The 17850-nt window shown below is 40.7% G+C and overlaps 1 non-coding gene across 1 annotated transcript; it reads left to right on the top strand.

Moving 5' to 3' along the window:
- Positions 1-16333: 16333 nt before the first annotated feature.
- Positions 16334-16440, top strand: LOC131161041 (small nucleolar RNA R71). Its single transcript, XR_009138204.1, has one exon. It is a non-coding gene; the product is annotated as a small nucleolar RNA R71 (small nucleolar RNA).
- The last annotated feature ends 1410 nt before the right edge of the window (positions 16441-17850 follow it).

The following is a 17850-nucleotide window of genomic DNA, read 5'->3' as shown; positions in this document are numbered from 1 at the left end:
ATCGTTGGGCATAGTGCACGGTGACACTAAACCACGCGTGGCCTTCCGCATTATTGAGATTCGAATTTGTCATCTTTGAGCAGGTGGTGACATGCGTTGGCATGCATCGACATTCGGATTGGTCATCATTGGGCATAGTGCATGGTAACACTAAACCACGTGTGGCCTTATGCATTCTTGAGATCCATATTTGTCATCGTTGGGCCATGCGTTGAGAAGCTGTGTGCAGTGTCGCCATTCAGATTTCCATCGTTGGGCTATGCGTTGACATGCTGTGTGCAGTGTCGACATTAAGATTTCCATCGTTGGCCCAAGCATTGGCATGTCAGCATGGACGTACGGTAACATAACCAAGGCGCCTATTGGACAAAGCACTAATTTTGTAAAACGGAGGCTTGATTCTCATGATTAATGTATGACATAAAGATATGGTCACCGTATGGCCTAGTGCATACATACTACATATCGCTGCCTACTTTCCATGCACATGCTAGCGATCGACATTTAACTATGGCCTAGTGTGTGTGGCTACTACAAGGCTTTTCCTAGCGTATGGCCAAGTGTGTCTGTGGCTACTACACGTCATGACATGGCACGACATGGCATGGTTAGTACATGGCATGACACGGCATGGCATGATTAGTGCATGGTCTAGTTCATGTGGCTAGTACTTGACATGACACCACATGACATGACACGACATGGCATGGTTAGTGCATGGTCTAGTGTGTGTGGCTAGTACTTGACATGACACGACATGTCATGGAACAGCATGTAATGGTTAGTGTATGTCCTAGTGTGTGTGGCTAGTACATGACATGAGATGAGATGATACGGCATGACGCGAGATGACATGATACGACATGACACGTTATGACATGACATGACATGGCATGGTTAGTGAATGGCATGGTTAGTGCATCGCCTTGTATGTGTGGCTAGTAGATGACATGAGATGAGATGATACGACATGACACAACATGACATGGTTAGTGCATGGTGTAGGGTGCTGGTACATGGCATGACATGACATGGCATGACACATGACATGACATGACATGGCATGACATAGTTAGTGCATGGCCTAGTGTGTGTGGCTAGTACTTGACATGACATGTCATGACATGAGACAACATGACATGACACGGCATGACATGAGACAACATGGCATGACACGGCATGACATGACACGGCTTGACATGACACGGTTTGACATGGTTAGTGCATGGCCTAGTGTGTGTGGCTAGTGCTTGACATGACACGGCATGACATGGTTAATGCATGTCCTAGTGTGTGTGGCTAGTACTTGACATGACACGACATGACATCGTTAGTGCATGACCTAGTGTGTGTGGCTAGTACTTGACATGACACGGCATGACATGGTTAGTGTGTGACATGATACGGCATGACATGACACGACATGACATGGTTAGTGCATGGCCTAGTGTGTGTGGCTAGTACTTGACATGAGATGGCATGACATGACACGACTTGACATGACACGACATGACATGACACAGCTTGACATAACACGACTTGACATAACATGGCTTGACATGACACGATGTGACATGACACGTCATGATATGCCATGGCATGACATGGTTAGTGCATGTCCTAGTGTGTGTGGCTTGTACTTGACATGACACGGCATGACATGGTTGGCGCCTGACCTAGTGTGTGTGGCTAATACTTGACATGACACGGCATGACATGACACGACATGACATGACACGGCTTGACAAGACATGACATGACATGACACGGCATGACATGGTTAGTGCATGGCCTAGTGTGTGTGTTTGGCAAGCCCTTTGGAAGGAATCCATCATGCACCCACCTTGAAGGCCCAACCACAAAAAAACTGAACTAACCTACGCGTCGTGCACCGCTGCCTTCCACGTCGTGTTTCGAGCCTTTCCGGAGTGCAAAACCCAAAATCCAAGTACCGCAGCCTCAAAATGGAACGGTCTACCTCCCCACAAATTTTCAGAATTTTTCGAATTTATTTTCAATTTCCTTGAATTTTCCCTATTTTTAATTCAAAAATTAATAATAACTGCACCGGAGCCTGGAAAGTTCATAAATTTTTTTTGGAGGTAACCTTTGTTATGCCCTTCCCATGATAGGAAACATCTCCCAAAAATTGTGCTCTCCCTTCGTAAAACCGAACCAAACCGCGTGACATGCACACAAACTTCCTCAGAATTTTTCTTCACCTATTGGATTGCCTCAGAATATTACCCTTTACCTCTCCAAAATTTTTCATAATTTTCTGAATTTATATGCTATTTTTCTTGAATTTTGCCTATTTTTTAATTCAAAAATTAATAAAATTACACCGGAAATCGGAAAATTCCAAAATTTTTTTTTTTGGAGGTAGCCTTTGTTATGCACTTCCTATAATGGAAAACAGCTCTTAAAAATATTGACAATTTCTCAAAAAAAACCCCAGTATGACTCCTCGGACAAGTTGATGTTTCCTTTTGCCAGACCCAAAATGACATATAAAGCTCTTTAGGGGGGGAAGGTGCTCAAGCACCTGTCAATGGTGGGCTGGTCGCATAGCCCTTCGTTGACATGCTCTGGGCGTCGTTGACACTCATGTTGTCATTGTTGGGTCATGCGGTTAACCAAATGCTTATCCGTTGACAATCATTTGTGGCCATGCGCGGATGTGTAGTAGGAATTGTTGACATTCAGATTTGTCATTGTTGGGTCATGCGGTTAACCAAATGCTTATCGTTGACAACCATTTGTGGACATGCACGGATGTGTAGTGAAAATTTTTGACATTCGAATTTGTCATCGTTGGGCCATGCGGTTAACTAGATGCTTATCGTTGACAACCTTTCGTGGCCATGCGCGGATGCATAGTGGTAATTCTGTTCATTCGGATTTGTCATCGTTGGGCCATGCGGTTAACCAAATGCTTATCATTGACAACCATTCGTGGCCATGCGCGGTTGTGTAGTGGGAATTGTTGACATTCAAATTTTTCATCGTTGGGCCATGCGGTTAACCAAATGCTTATCGTTGACAACCATTCGTGGCCATGCACGGATGTGTAGTGAAAATTGTTGACATTTGAATTTGTCATCGTTGGTTCATGCGGTTAACCAAATGCTTACCGTTGACAACCATCCGTGGCCATGCGCGAATGTGTAGTGGAAATTGTTGACACTCATGTTGTCATCGTTGGGCATGTAGTTAAGCAAATGCTTATCGTTGACACAACCATTCGTGGCCATGCGCGAATGTGTAGTTGGCGTTGTTGACATTCAGATTTTTCATTATTAGGACATGCGGCTAACCAAATGCTTATTGTTGACAAAACCATTCGTGGCCATGCGCGGATGTGTAGTTGGCATTGTTGAAATTCAGATTCGCATCGTTAGGCCATGTGGTTAACCAAATCCCTATCGTTGACACAACCATTCATGGCCATGCGCGAAACATTCAGATTTTCCATCGTTGGGCTATGCGGTTAAGCAAATGATTACAGTTGACACAACCATTTGTTAGCATACACGGATGTGTAGTGGTTTATACAATTAAGCTATTTTATTGGTTTTATGATAGCCATTGATGCCTATGTTGTTGACATTGGATGTTGATTGATTTCATTTAAAGCTAATATAATATCTTATTTGTGTTTACATGCATTCCCTATACTCTTTCATTCTTGAAGCATGTTCTCTGAGGAATTGTTGGTTATGTATCTGTCGCACCTAGCGGTGCTTTTACAATCCTACTTAATGTGTGTATATTTTTGCAAGGCTTTTTGCCTAGTGAATTACATTGCAATTTTTTGGGTTTGTGGTCAAGTGTATACAATGGTGTGTGAGTGGCCATTGGTTTGTGTGGGTTTGCTGGCTCTTTGCTTATGCTGAGAATTGTATTCCTGCATTCCTTTTCATTGTTGCTTCAAGTGAATTGCTTCCTTGGGAAAAATATTGATTCCTGTGTTGCCTACCTAAGTTGAAGGAATTATCGATTGATGTCTCTATTTTTTCCATATGCCTCTTTTTGGGGTGTATGGTGAACTTAGAAGCAACCCCTACGATCCATGCATCTGCTTCACTTGTGTGTCTTATGCTCATGGTTTGTTCAAGTTCAATTGCTCATGCTCTCAGATACAGAACCTTGTGTGGGGATGGGGTTTACACTCCAATGTGCCCTTAACCAAGTGTTTATCACTTGATGCAATACACGATGACGACACTTGCTTTGATTGCCTTTTAGGCTCATACGGTGTCGATGTCGGTAAGGAATGCTACCTAGTTGATCCTGCCAATAGTCATATGCTTGTCTCAAAGATTAAGCCATGTGTCACAGACCCCCCAAAATGGGACTCAAGTAAGGGCCGTGTGGCACTCCTTGAGAGCTCTCCCTCGACAAGTCAGCCAAGTCTCACACGTTTAAGCCTGTAATCACGAGCACTTGGTGAGTCTCAATACTTAAGAAAACTAAGAAAGAATAGGATATGACACGAGCAATATATTCTTATACATTGAATAAGAATATAACAATCAGAGACATCACAATCCAAGGCAAAAAAACACCATAATGAAAAGGACTACTTGTATTATTCAACTACAAGAGAATAATCATACAAACGATAACATATATAATCATATATTCATTCCAAATGCCTGGAGAATACAATTATAGCAGTATCTCACTCTCCCTTTTCCCCATTACATTGTCACTCCCTAACATCCTCCCTCACTCATTTTATCGACGTCCTCGTCGATGTGTTGTAGAAGGGCTTCGCACTCGGCTGATGTTGAAGTAGATGTCATTGACTATGAATTTCTGAAATCTTCAATCTTCTGTATGGCATGCTGAAGGTTTTCTACCTTTTCCCAACTATTCTCTTCTTCCCCCAGCCCCAGCCACTGAACTAGAAATTGTTGTTATTGATGACCTTCTGCATTGACGACTCTTTCTGCAATGATCTCCTGGACTTCCTTATTGATAGGCTGCCTTTTGGAAATTGTTGATCTCCTTGACTTTTGTCGGTGCAGATTTGCTGCATCTGTATGGAATGGCTTTAAATTGCTTATATGAAACACGGGATGGACTGGACATCTGTGGCTTTTCATCCACTCGGGTTGCTCAAGCCGATAAGATGTATGTCCCACCTTCTCGATCACTTTGATTGGACCTTCGTAACGGCGTAGTAGCCTTTTATCCTTGCCGCAAAGAAATCGAAATGTCTCCGGCGGCACTTTTACAAGAACCAAATCTCCAGCTTCAAATTGTTGTGGTCATCTCCCTTTGTCAGCCCATTTCTTCATGTGCTTTGATGCTTTTTCTAACTGAGCTCGAGTGACTTCGATGTTTTGCAATCAATTTTTTGTGAATTGGTATGCTTTCGGGCAATTTCCTTTGTATGGACCATCTAGAGTGTGCGGGTGAGTCGGTTGTTGACCTGTCACAATCTTAAAAGGGCTTTTATTAGTTACAGAAGATTTCATAGAGTTAAAACAAAATTGTGCTGTGTCCAGTAAAGTAACCCAATTCTTCTGATTGGAGTGAATAAAATGTCGCAAGTATTCTTCCAACATCCCATTAAAACGTTCGGTCTGACCATCTGTCTATGGGTGATAGCTGGTGGATAGATTAAGGTTTGAACCCATCAAACGAAAGAGTTCACCCCAAAATCCCCCTGTGAATCTAACAGCCCTATCACTGATTGGGCTTTCTAGAACACCCCAATATTTCACCACATGCTTGAAGAATAGCTGAGCTGTCTTCTCTGCTGAACATGGCTTCGAGACTGGTATGAAAGTAGCATGCTTAGAGAATCGGTCAATCACCACCAAAATTGTGTTATACTCCTCTACTTTTGGCAATGAGGAAATGAAGTCCAAAGAGACACTCTCCCATGGCCTGGCAGGCACTAGCAATGGCTTCAATAAACCTGAGGTCTTCTTTTTTTCTACCTTGTCTTGTTGACAGATCAAGCAAGTTTTGGTATAACTCATCACATCATCTTGCATATTCGGGCAATAGTACCCATGTGTAATAAATTCCTGAGTTCTTCGCCATCTCGGATGACCAGCCCACAATGTATCATGGCACTCTTTTAGTAAGGTTTTCCTCAAGTTTCCAGTTTTGGGCACATAGACTCTCCTGCCTTTAGTCATTATTAGTCCATCTTCTACCCATAATTGTCGTGTCTTCCCTTCTTCTATTAGTTTTCTTAGTGATTGCGCCTGCTGGTCTGTACTTAAATGTTCCTTAATAAGATTCTTCAAAGGTAACGCCACCCTACTAGTTGATAGATGACTGATGAGTTTTAATGCTGCCAATTCGGTTTTTTTACTTAAAGCATCAGCCACTTCATTCGTCTTCCCTACTTTTTATTCAAAATCAAAATTAAATTCAGCTAGCTTCTCCTGCCAACGGGCTTGTTTTGATGTTAGTCCAGGTTGTGACAAAAAAGTGAGTAACTACCACATTATCGATTTTTACCACAAATTTGGACCCCAAGAGATAGTGCCTCCACACCCGAAGACAGTGTAGCACTGCGAGAAGCTCCTTTTCCTGTGCTGTATAGTTCCGTTCGGCACTCGATAATTTTCTACTTTCAAAAGCAACTGGATGCCCTTCCTGCAAAAGAACTCCCCCTAATGCAAAGTCTGAGGCATCTACTTGCACTTCAAATGGTTTTGTCACATCAGAAAGGATTAACACAGGATCTCCTACAATCTTTTCCTCTAATTCAACGAATGCTGATTGGCACTCTTCTGACCACCCCCATGGTACCCCCATCCTCAGTAAATTTGTTAACAATACAACTCTTCTGGAGTACCCCTCGATAAACTTTCGATAGTAGTTGGCTAGACCCAAGAAAGATCGCAGTTCTCTAACGGATGTAGGTGCTCGCCACTCCTTGAAAGTTTTTACTTTAGCTGATATCCCGACCTCAAGTCCAGTTTCGTGAAAAATCTAGTTGTACTTAACTGGTCAAAAATATCAGCAATCAGTGGAATGGGATACTTGTTGCACACCGTCACCTTATTAAGAGCACCGCAAACTACCATCTTGTTTTTTCTGAAATAACACTAGGGGCCCAAAAGGTGCTTTTGAAGGACGAATGAACCCTGCTGCAATAAGATCATTCAGTTGCCTTCTAAGTTCAGCTGACTCCGGCGGCGCCATTTAATAAGGGGCATGTGCTGATGGCTTTACTCCTGGAAAAAGTTCAATTTCGTGGTCAATTTGTCTTTGAGGTGGTAAAACCCTCGGTAGCTGTTCCGGGGTCACCTCCTTGAACACTTCTAAAACTTCCTTAATTCAAGTGGATATTTCCCTACCTCTGCATCTTCTGAGACTATCGGTAGAACCACGAAAGAAGATTCTCCCCTTTTTACTACCTTTTTGAATTGGAGGGCTGAAAGCAACTTCCTCTCATCGAAATTGTTGTAGGCTACGGGGATTGCACAAGGTGCACTTCCCATTATCACAAGACAATCCATAGCTAGGATAGGCATTGAGTGTGTCACTTTAAGAAAATCCATCCCCAATATCACATCAAAGTCGTCAAGGGGTGCCACAGTGAAATCAATTGTTCCAGACCATGATCCCATTTGGCATACCACTTTAGGTGCCACCCCCACCATGGTTAATGCTTGAGAATTCACTGCTTTTAACTTGCCCACATCCTTATCTACTTGCAATTCTAACCGTTGAGCTTTAGAATCAGCAATCAAATTATGAGTGGCCCCGGTATCAATCATGGCCTTGAATTTCTTTCCATTCAAAAGTAGATCAACGTACATTAGTCCCTTCTCCTGAGACTTGTTGTTAATTACTTGACACTCTAATGCCCGCAAAAATATCAATGCTCCCACTATATTCAGTTGTTCTTCTGGGGTTGTTGTCGGTGTTTTTGGTTTCCCCTCGAAGGGCCTTTATAGCATTCAAAGCCTTACATTTAGGGCACTCCGCCACTCGATGTGGTCCCATGCAGAGAAAATAAGAGATCAGTCGACGCTCTCCACCCCCCCGTTCGTCCGCCCCTTCACTCCTTAACCATGGGCGCTCTTTTATCTTTCCAAGAACTATTTATCTCCCTATCCCTTCCCCCATTTGTGGGCTTATACGCTTTACTGGGTATGGAATCATTATTGGAGAACGTAGGGAAATTTTGCTTCCCAAAATTATCTAAAAAATCATCCAACCGTTCGGCAGCAGCGAGGGCAAAAGAGAGATCACTGGCACCCTGCCGACGCAATTCATTCCTTGGCCATGTCTTCAAACCCCGAAGAAAATGAATTAGTTTGTCTGATTCGGTCATGTCTATAATGTCCAACCTCAAGGCTTGGTATTTTTGTACATAGCTCCTTATTGAACCAATCTGTTGCAATTCCATTACTTTGCACTTTGCTATGTACTCCATATTTTTGGGATAGAATTGAGTCTTCAACGCCTGTTTCAATCCCTCCCATGTGTTGATAACACATCTATTGTGTTGAATATCATTCCATTTAGTTCTCCACCACACTTTTGCATCCTCTACCAGGTATACCGTTGCCATATTTACTCGGTCCACTTCTAGATCCACTCGTGAGCACGTGAAGTAGTGCTCCATATCAAAGAAGAAATTATCCAGCTCCTTCGCATCTCGCGTACCCCCAAAACTTTTAGGTTCCAGTACCTTCAATCGAAAACTCTTAATTGGATCTGCAACCGCCCTTCGAGCTATCTGTGCCACTGCATTCACTTTCACAATGATCTCTTGTAAATCCCTCTGGACTTGGACCACCACACTTTGGACATTGCCCATCTCCTTCAAATCTTCCTTCAAAGCAATAATGGACTCCTTAACATCTTCAGCAAGAAAATCAAAATTATCCATTAGCTCCCATAAGGAGGCCTCAAGCTCTATTGGCTCTCCTCGTTGGGACGAAAGAGATGGCAATATGCCCTCAATATGTTCTAGCTTACTCTCAAAGGCTTCCAACTGCTTGATACTCTTCTGGAAGGCCTCAAGCTCTCTTGGCCGTTTCTCCAGGGATTTCACATGTGGAATGAATTTTTCAAGTTCCTTAAGTCTCTCTACAACTTTTGATACCCCATAGAGATTTTCTCTAGGGTTTTCTTCAGCGGCCTCAAGCTCTGTTGGCACGCTTTTCTCTTTTATCAATGTTGCCACCAACCCTTGGAGTTCACCGCACGTTCTCTCCAGGGTTACAAGTTTCGTCTCAAGCGCCTTAATGTGCTCCACTTTTCCTGAATTGTTTCTCATATTACCACTCATGGTGCTCGCACACACTGTGCTCTGATACCAACTGTCACGGACCCCCAAAATGGGACTCAAGTAAGGGCCGTGTGGCACTCGTTTAGAGCTCTCCCTCGACAAGTCAGCCAAGTCTCACACGTTCAAGCCTGCAATCACGAGCACCTAGTGAGTCTCAATACTTAAGAAAACCAAGAAATAGTAGGATATCACACGAGCAATATATTATTATACACCGAATAAGACTATAACAATCAGAGACGTCACAATCCAAGGCAACGAAACACCATAATGAAAAGGACTACTTGTATTATTCAACTACAAGAGAATAATCATACAAACGATAACACATATAATCATATATTCATTCCAAATCCCTGGAGAATACAATTATAGCAGTATCTCACTCCTCTTTTTTCCCATTACATTGTCACTCCCTAACACCATGCATGTGTAAGTATGAACTAATTTAGACTGTGAAACTGCGAATGACTCATTAAAGCAGTTATAGTTTGTTTGATGGTATTTTCTACTTGGATAATCGTAGTAATTCAAGAGCTAATACGTGCAACAAACCCTGACTTCTGGAAGGGATGCATTTATTAGATAAAAGATCGACGCGGGCTTTACCCGTTGCTCTGAGGATTTATGATAACTTGACGGATCGCACGGCCTTGGTGCCGATGACACATCATTCAAATATCTGCCCTATCAACTTTCAATGGTAGGATAGTGGCCTACCATGGCGGTGACGGGTAACGGAGAATTAGGATTCGATTCCGGAGAGGCAGCCTGAGAAATGGCTACCATATCCAAGGAAGGCAGTAGGCGCGCAAATTACCCAATCCTAACACAGGGAGGTAGTGACAATAAATAACAATACCGGGCTCTATGAGTCTGGTAATTGGAATAAGTACAATCTAAATCCCTTAAGGAGGATCCGTTGGAGGGAAAATATGGTGCTGGCAGCCGCGGTAATTCCAGCTCCAATAGCGTATATTTAAGTTATTGCAGTTAAAAAGCTCGTAGTTGGGCCTTGGGTTGAGTTGACCGGTCCACCTTTTGGTGTGCATCGGTCATCTCGTCTCTTCTATCGGCGATGCGCTCCTAGCCTTAATTGGTCGGGTCGTGCCTCCGATACTGTTACTTTGAAGAAATTAAAGTTCTCAAAGCAAGCCTACGCTCTGGATACGTTAGAATGGGATAACATCATAGGATTTTAGTCCTATTCTATTGGCCTTTGGGATCGGAGTAATGATTAACAGGGATAGTCGGGGGCATTTGTATTTCATAATCAGAGGTGAAATTCTTGGATTTCATTTTCCAAGGATGTTTTCATTAATCAAGAACGAAAGTTGGGGGCTCGAAGACGATCAGATACCGTCCTAGTCTCAACCATAAACGATGCCGACCAGGGATCAGCGGATGTTACTTATAGGACTCCGCTGGCATCTTATGAGAAATCATAGTTTTTGGGTTCCGGGGGGAGTATGGTCGCAAGGCTGAAACTTAAAGGAAATGACGGAAGTGCACAGTATCGTAGTTTTATAATATAATGATGTGTAGAGTATCGTCCTCAGGGATTGATGTCTTAATTTTACCAAGTACCGAAATTTTACTAACCTTGATTTTATTTAGAAAAATTAACAATTTTAGACTGCAAAATTTAAACAAAGCTACTTTAAATAAACTATTCAGGAGAATTTAAAACTGGATACCCCGTGTCAAATTGATGATGGTGAAAACTTCTAGGAAACCGATTTCACCTAGTTTCTCACTATGCTTTACTCATTTAGCTAATTTAACTTCGTTTTCTCTGTTTGTTAGCAAATCGCCAATTTTTCCAAAAGCCTCTTTCGATAGTCAATCGGAACCTATTCTTGTTTATTATTTAACATAAGAGTATGGAAATTAATAACGCAAGAACGCAGTAAGACCCTCGATTTTTTATGCTACGTAGGTTCATACAAGTCTTTCGATCTCTATATTTACCTACGCTGAATTATCCAAGATCTATCCTATAATACCCCCTTTCGGTAGCAAATCACAAGACTAAAATCATTTAATTAATGGCCAGTTAATTAAAAGGATTAGGCACAGAATAACTCAAACAAACATTAATGAAAACTATTTCAGATTAGCATCAAAGAGCAAGCATAGTTCGAAACTGGCTACATCGTTTTCCTAGAATTCAAAAAATTTAGTTCATTCCGAAAATAAAAACCAACATAACAGATTTCACCATATTTTCTTCAATTTGGAGCGTACGGGAAAGATCAACACTCGCCGCACTGCCGTCGCGCGTCACGAACACCCCGAACACCGCAGTTGTTCGCCGCCTTCCGATTATGAAAAGATAGTATTTTTGCGTGCTTCCAACTCTCCTTTGCTGGCTGCGTGTGTATCTCCGCAGCACCACCAAAAGAAAACCACCAGAAAGCTCCCCAAAAAATAATTTTTCCAAGAAACCCTATGTGGTTTGGCCTCCCTTATGTTTCTCCCCAAGAAAATCTTTTTTTTTTCTTTTCTATGGTGCGGCCTCTCTTATGTCTTTTACCAAGAAAAATCTTTTCTTCTCTTTTCTATGGTTCGGCCTCTCCCTTCTTTCCAGCCCCAGCGCATGCTACTCTCCCCAAATCTCTTCTTGCACACAAGGAAACCTCCTTTGACTTTTCCAATTCCTTTCCTTTTTGTCCTTTCTTTCTTTGTTTTTCTTTCCTTTATTTTTTTCTTTCCATTCTTTTGTCTTTCCTTTGTATGTACCCAGCTCACACTGTCCTTATGAGATGACCCAGCTGCATGGCTGGGTCACATCTCATTTTTTGATTTTTTGATTTTCCTTTTTTTTTCAAAGGTACATGAACTGACCTCCTCTTTCAAGCCCACTTTCGACCCTCTTACAGCTCGTAACTCTTGAAACTTAAAACACAAAAGATGCAGAGATCTTTTTTAGATTTTCCTAGAATTTTGAATCATCTCGATCGGAGCTTGTATGAGAAAGTTACGCCAAGATTACGAAGAATTGTCGAAAAAATCTATAAAACGGCATATGCTAATTTCACGTCTGATTTCGGCCTTGATGCTGCCAGTATTTTGCAAAACACAAAACACGAAAATTGTAGATTGTTTTCTTATCTTTCTATGGCATCTTGAATCATTTAAATCAAAGGTTGGATGAGAGAGTTACGCACAGATTACAAAGTACTGTCGGTTTTTTTTAGCTTCCAACAGTTGCTCTGCAATAAAAAACACCAAAATTTCATACATTACTCAATAAAACCCAAATTTTATAAATAGAACACAATCTTAGAATATTTAGAGTAATTAGGTATTTAAATACAAAATATCATTTGCAATGCATGAATTAAAGCACCTAATTACGCAATTTAAGCGCGTAATCACACCCCCCAACTAAAGTTTTGCTAGTCCCTAGCAAATAACGTGAATGCAATTCAGGGTGGTGTTATACCAATTTCAATGAATGAATACACAGGCAACACAACCATACCCTTTCACATACAGGAATATCACCAAATTACACACAAACTCATTCATACCCAATTCACGCAACTCTGAAGTAAGTCATTCATGCAAATCTCATCATTATATAGCCATTAAGAACAGTAAACTCACGTAAAATTAACCAGCGAGCACAATTCAGAGTTAATGTAGCCATATAAATTCAAGTATAAATAGGCGAAATCTTGAAGCATGTGTAATGTGTGTGACTCGTTACACCCAGGATATCCGTGGACACCTAAAGAACTGTCGCTTTGACTCGGCCTAACTGGTATACTCTCAAAAACACTCAAAAAGGATGGGTTCACTCGTCGTATGTGAGGAGGAGTGTCATGATCAAACATCCCACATACTGCAAGGAACAAAAGCTAAATGTATGGAGTGGACTAGTCTGAAAAGGATCAAGCCTATTTAGGAGGTGTCGGGTCCTTCACCCTAGCATCTTCTCACCTACTCGCCATGTCCAACCGAGACCACCCTAGATCAACTTATTCACAAACTAGGCGTGAATACATCTGAGGCATTAGGCGGGTGAAGAGTCTTCATATGTGGATAACATGCGTCTTGTCCTTGACTTTTGTTGTAGTTGTGTGGAGCAGGTATTAATCTTTCACCTCTTGTAGGGTATTTCTATTTCTCGTTTTTTTTCTTCTGCTCATTTTTCAATTTCTTTCTTTTCATGGTCAATTAGGACAATCATAACACTTCTTTTATTGTTTTCATACCACCCATGTGCATTAAGCTTGAACAAGAGTCCATGAAATAAGTCTATTTCTAGGGGTGGTTCAGCCTTCACATCTTGAGTAGGCTACAAGACCTAAGTTTTTATCTCCCCACTAGATGTCACCTTTAGGCTAGCAATTCAAAAACCAAGACTAGTGTACAAAGAGTATCCAGAAAAAAAAAATAGGGAAAGTTGAGTTTCATGAACTCTGAGTTGACGTCAAAACTCAAAAGAGCGATAAATGGCTCAACAGTACCTCACAAGGTGTCAAAGTCTCCACGGGCGCTCTCTTAGTGTTCACAAGGAACCGTAAGTGCTACAAGTCACGTGAACGTGAATTTTTTTAGCCTGAAGAGATACCATGTAGATACAAAAGTTTATATAGCCAGATTAACACAAGTGCACTACCAATCAACTTTCAATGAGTTACGATTCCTAGTTTAGCCATATAAATAGAAACTACACATAAATGACCCAATGTGTACTCCTAGGTTATATGCAAGTATATGAAGGGCATAAGTAGCATCATTCACACACATTTTTTTTTCACTGTTATTCAAAAATGAGAAGGATTGAAGAAAAGAAAGAAACTTCCCTGACTTATTGGTGAATCTGTGGAGGAGTTTAATTTTTAGCTCTGTACTCATGCCAAATGAACCTGCATCGAAAATCTAAATTATTCAAAAGTGCATAGATAAATAAATAAATAATAAAGGAAATAAACAAAAGAAAAAACTCTTTGGGTTGCCTCCCATAAGCGCTTGTTTTAACGTCTCCAGCCAGACGTTTCAATCTTCATCAACCAAGATCACCAAGAGGAATAAATGCACAGTTCCTCTCCATTTATTCTCCATAATAGTGCTTCAATCTCTGACCATTAACTCTGAATATATTCACTGGGAAGAGTTTTAATCGTGAGTTGAAGAGTAGAACCTGTTGTCTTGGAGCAAGCTCACATCTAAGAATCTGTTTTTCATGCCACTTCTTCGTTTGCTCTTTGTAGATTTTTGCATTTTCATACGCATCACCTGAGAATGCATAGCGAAATTGCTCAGGGAATTGTTTCAACTCTAGAGACATAGGTTGTTGCGTCTTTCCTTTAGAGATTACAGAATCCGTCCTTGCTACCATAGGTTTTAGCCTCCCCACACGTTGCTATGTTGTAATCTGCTGCAAGGATTGTTCTAGGTGATCAACTTGTACATCTTTTTGAAAGACTTTTTCTACACCTTGCTGAATGACATCTACCCGAAAGCAAGTGCTTGGATCTTCTGGGAATCACATGTCTTGGTAGATGTTGAACATAACCTCTTCCTTATCCACTCTCAATGTTAACTCACCCTTTTGAACATCAATTAAAGCCCTTCCAGTGGCCAAGAATGGTCGGCCAAGAATTAACGGGACTTCTTGGTCTTCCTCCATATCTAACACCACAAAATCAGCAGGAAAAATAAATTTATCCACTTTTACCAATACATCTTCTATGATTCCACGTGGATACTTGATGGATCGGTCTGCTAGTTGCAACGAAATGGTTGTTTGTTTCATCTCTCCAAGTCCCAATTTCCTGCAAATAGAAAGTGGCATAAGATTAATACTAGCACCAAGATCACATAAAACTTTATCAAAAAATAAATTCCCAATAGTGCAAGGCAAAGTAAAACTCCCTGGATCTTTTAATTTTTGAGGCAATTTCTTTTGAAGAATAGCACTACACTCCTCAGTAAGCTTCACTGTTTTGAACTCCTCCAACCTTCTTTTCTTTGAAATGATGTCCTTTAGGAATTTGACATAGTTTGGCATTTGTTCCAAGGCATCTATAAGAGGAATATTTATGTGAATTTTCTTAAAAATATCCAAAAACTTAGAAAATTGCTTATCTAATTTTTGTTTTTGAAAACGTTGAGGATAAGGAAGTGGAGTAGAGAGAATAGGAGGTTTGTCAGGAAATGAAATTGATGGAAGCGTGTCCGTCTCTCTTGGTGTATCATCCACAATCTCCTCTTCTTCCCCTTTATTCTTGCTTCGGCCATTCTTTTCAGGTGTAGGTGTGGACATAGTTTCCTTTGCTGGTGATTTATTAATTTCTCTTCCACTCCTAAGTGTGATGACATTGCATTTTTCCTTAGGATTCACTTTTGTGTTGCTAGGAAAAGTTCCTCTCTGTTGGGTATTTATAGTCGTGGCCAGTTGCCCAATTTGTATTTCAAGGTTCTTCATAGTGGCTCCCATATTGTTGCAATGAGTCTCAATGTTGTCTAGCCGTGCATCTGTCTTTTTAAACCTTGCTTTTGTCTCCTCAACAAAAGATATCATGGCATCCTCAAGTGACATCTTCTTCTCACCTTGATGACTCTCAAATCCTGCAGGAGGTTGCAGCACATTACTTGTATTTCCATAAGATAAATTCTCATGATTTCGAAGCCCTGAATGGTAATATTGTGGCAAAGGATCACCATGATAATTATAGTTCCGATTATTGATGTATTGAACCTGTTCTTGACTCGCTCCAATACTCGAATCTGTTCTACTTGTAGCTGCCACATATTCTGCACCTTGTGGTATCCTCTGGGTTGTCAAGGATGAAATCTGATGAGACAAAGAAGCTACTTGAGCTGAAAGTGCAGCAAACGGCTCCAATTCATGAATTCCAGCAACTTTCTTAGCCATAATTCTTTCAGTTGGCCATTGCTAGTTATTTGAGGTCATTTCTTTCAAAAAAGCAGTAGCACCCTCAGGTGTCTTTGACATCAAAGTTCCCTCAGATGCAGCATCAACTAAAGTCCGCGTTTGCCCATTTAACCCGTTATAGAACATCTAAATACCAATCCGGCAATCCATGTTGTGGGCAGCGTCGAATCAAATCTTTATACCTTTCCCATGCTTCATAGAGTGATTCAAAATCATGCTGCTTGAATTGACCAATCTCACTCCTGAGTTGAGCTATTTTTGCAGGTGGAAAGAATTTAGCTAGAAATTTTTCTGCCATGTCCTGCCAACTAGTAATACTCCCAGGTTGTAGCGACTGTAGCCAACCTCTTGCTTTGTCCCTCAACGAGAAATGGAATAATCTCAGTCTAATGGTGTCTTCAGTAACACCATTGATCTTCACAGTATCACAAATCTCCAAAAACATCGCCAGATGGATATTGGGATCATCAAGTGGCGATCCACTGAATTGGGCCTGCTGCACCATGCTGATTAATGCGGGTTTAAGCTCAAAATTGTTGGTGTTAATGGGCTGGCGTCTGATACTCGAATAATTGTCATTCACAACTGGTCGCACATAATCCTTTAAGGTGCGTGGCTGCGCATTATCTTGTCCGTTCTCCATGGCTAATACCCTCTTTTTCCTTAGTGCTCTGAGCGTTCTTTCAATCTCCGGATCAAAAGGAATAATGTCACGTGTTCTAGCCCTGCGCATCCAACATAAAAAACACACCAGAAATACAAAATAATAATAATAATAATAATAATAATAATGATAATAATAATAATAATAAAACAAATAAATAAAAATATAAAAATAAAATTCTAAATTAAAACCAAGATTACTTTGTATCGATATTGGCAAAAATAAGAAAAACTCAATCCCCGGCAACGGCGCCAAAAACTTGACCGGTGCAAACTGCAAGTGCACAGTATCGTAGTTTTATAATATAATGATGTGTAGAGTATCGTCCTTAGGGATTGATGTCTTAATTTTACCAAGTACCAAAATTTTACTAACCTTGATTTTATTTAGAAAAATTAACAATTTTAGACTGCAAAATTTAAACAAAGCTACTTTAAATAAACTATTCAGAAGAATTTAAAACTGGATACCGCGTGTCAAATTGATGATGGTGAAAACTTCTAGGAAACCGATTTCACCTAGTTTCTCACTATGCTTTACTCATTTAGCTAATTTAACTTCGTTTTCTCTGTTTGTTAGCAAATCGCCAATTTTTCCAAAAGCCTCTTTCGATAGTCAATCGGAACCTATTCTTGTTTATTATTTAACATAAGAGTATGCAAATTAATAACGCAAGAACGCAGTAAGACCCTCGATTTTTTATGCTACGTAGGTTCATACAAGTCTTTCGATCTCTATATTTACCTACGCTGAATTATCCAAGATCTATCCTATAATCCCCCCTTTCGGTAGCAAATCACAAGACTAAAACCATTTAATTAATGGCCAGTTAATTAAAAGCATTAGGCACAGAATAACTCAAACAAACATTAATGAAAACTATTTCAGATTAGCATCAAAGAGCAAGCATAGTTCGAAACTGGCTACATCGTTTTCCTAGAATTCAAAAAATTTAGTTCATTCCGAAAATAAAATCCAACATAACAGATTTCACCA

The sequence above is a fragment of the Malania oleifera genome, chromosome 7 (assembly GCF_029873635.1).
Source record: "Malania oleifera isolate guangnan ecotype guangnan chromosome 7, ASM2987363v1, whole genome shotgun sequence".
Taxonomy (NCBI): Eukaryota; Viridiplantae; Streptophyta; class Magnoliopsida; order Santalales; family Ximeniaceae; genus Malania; species Malania oleifera.
Note: the sequence above shows the minus strand (reverse complement) of the source record. Positions and strands in the feature narration are given on the sequence as shown.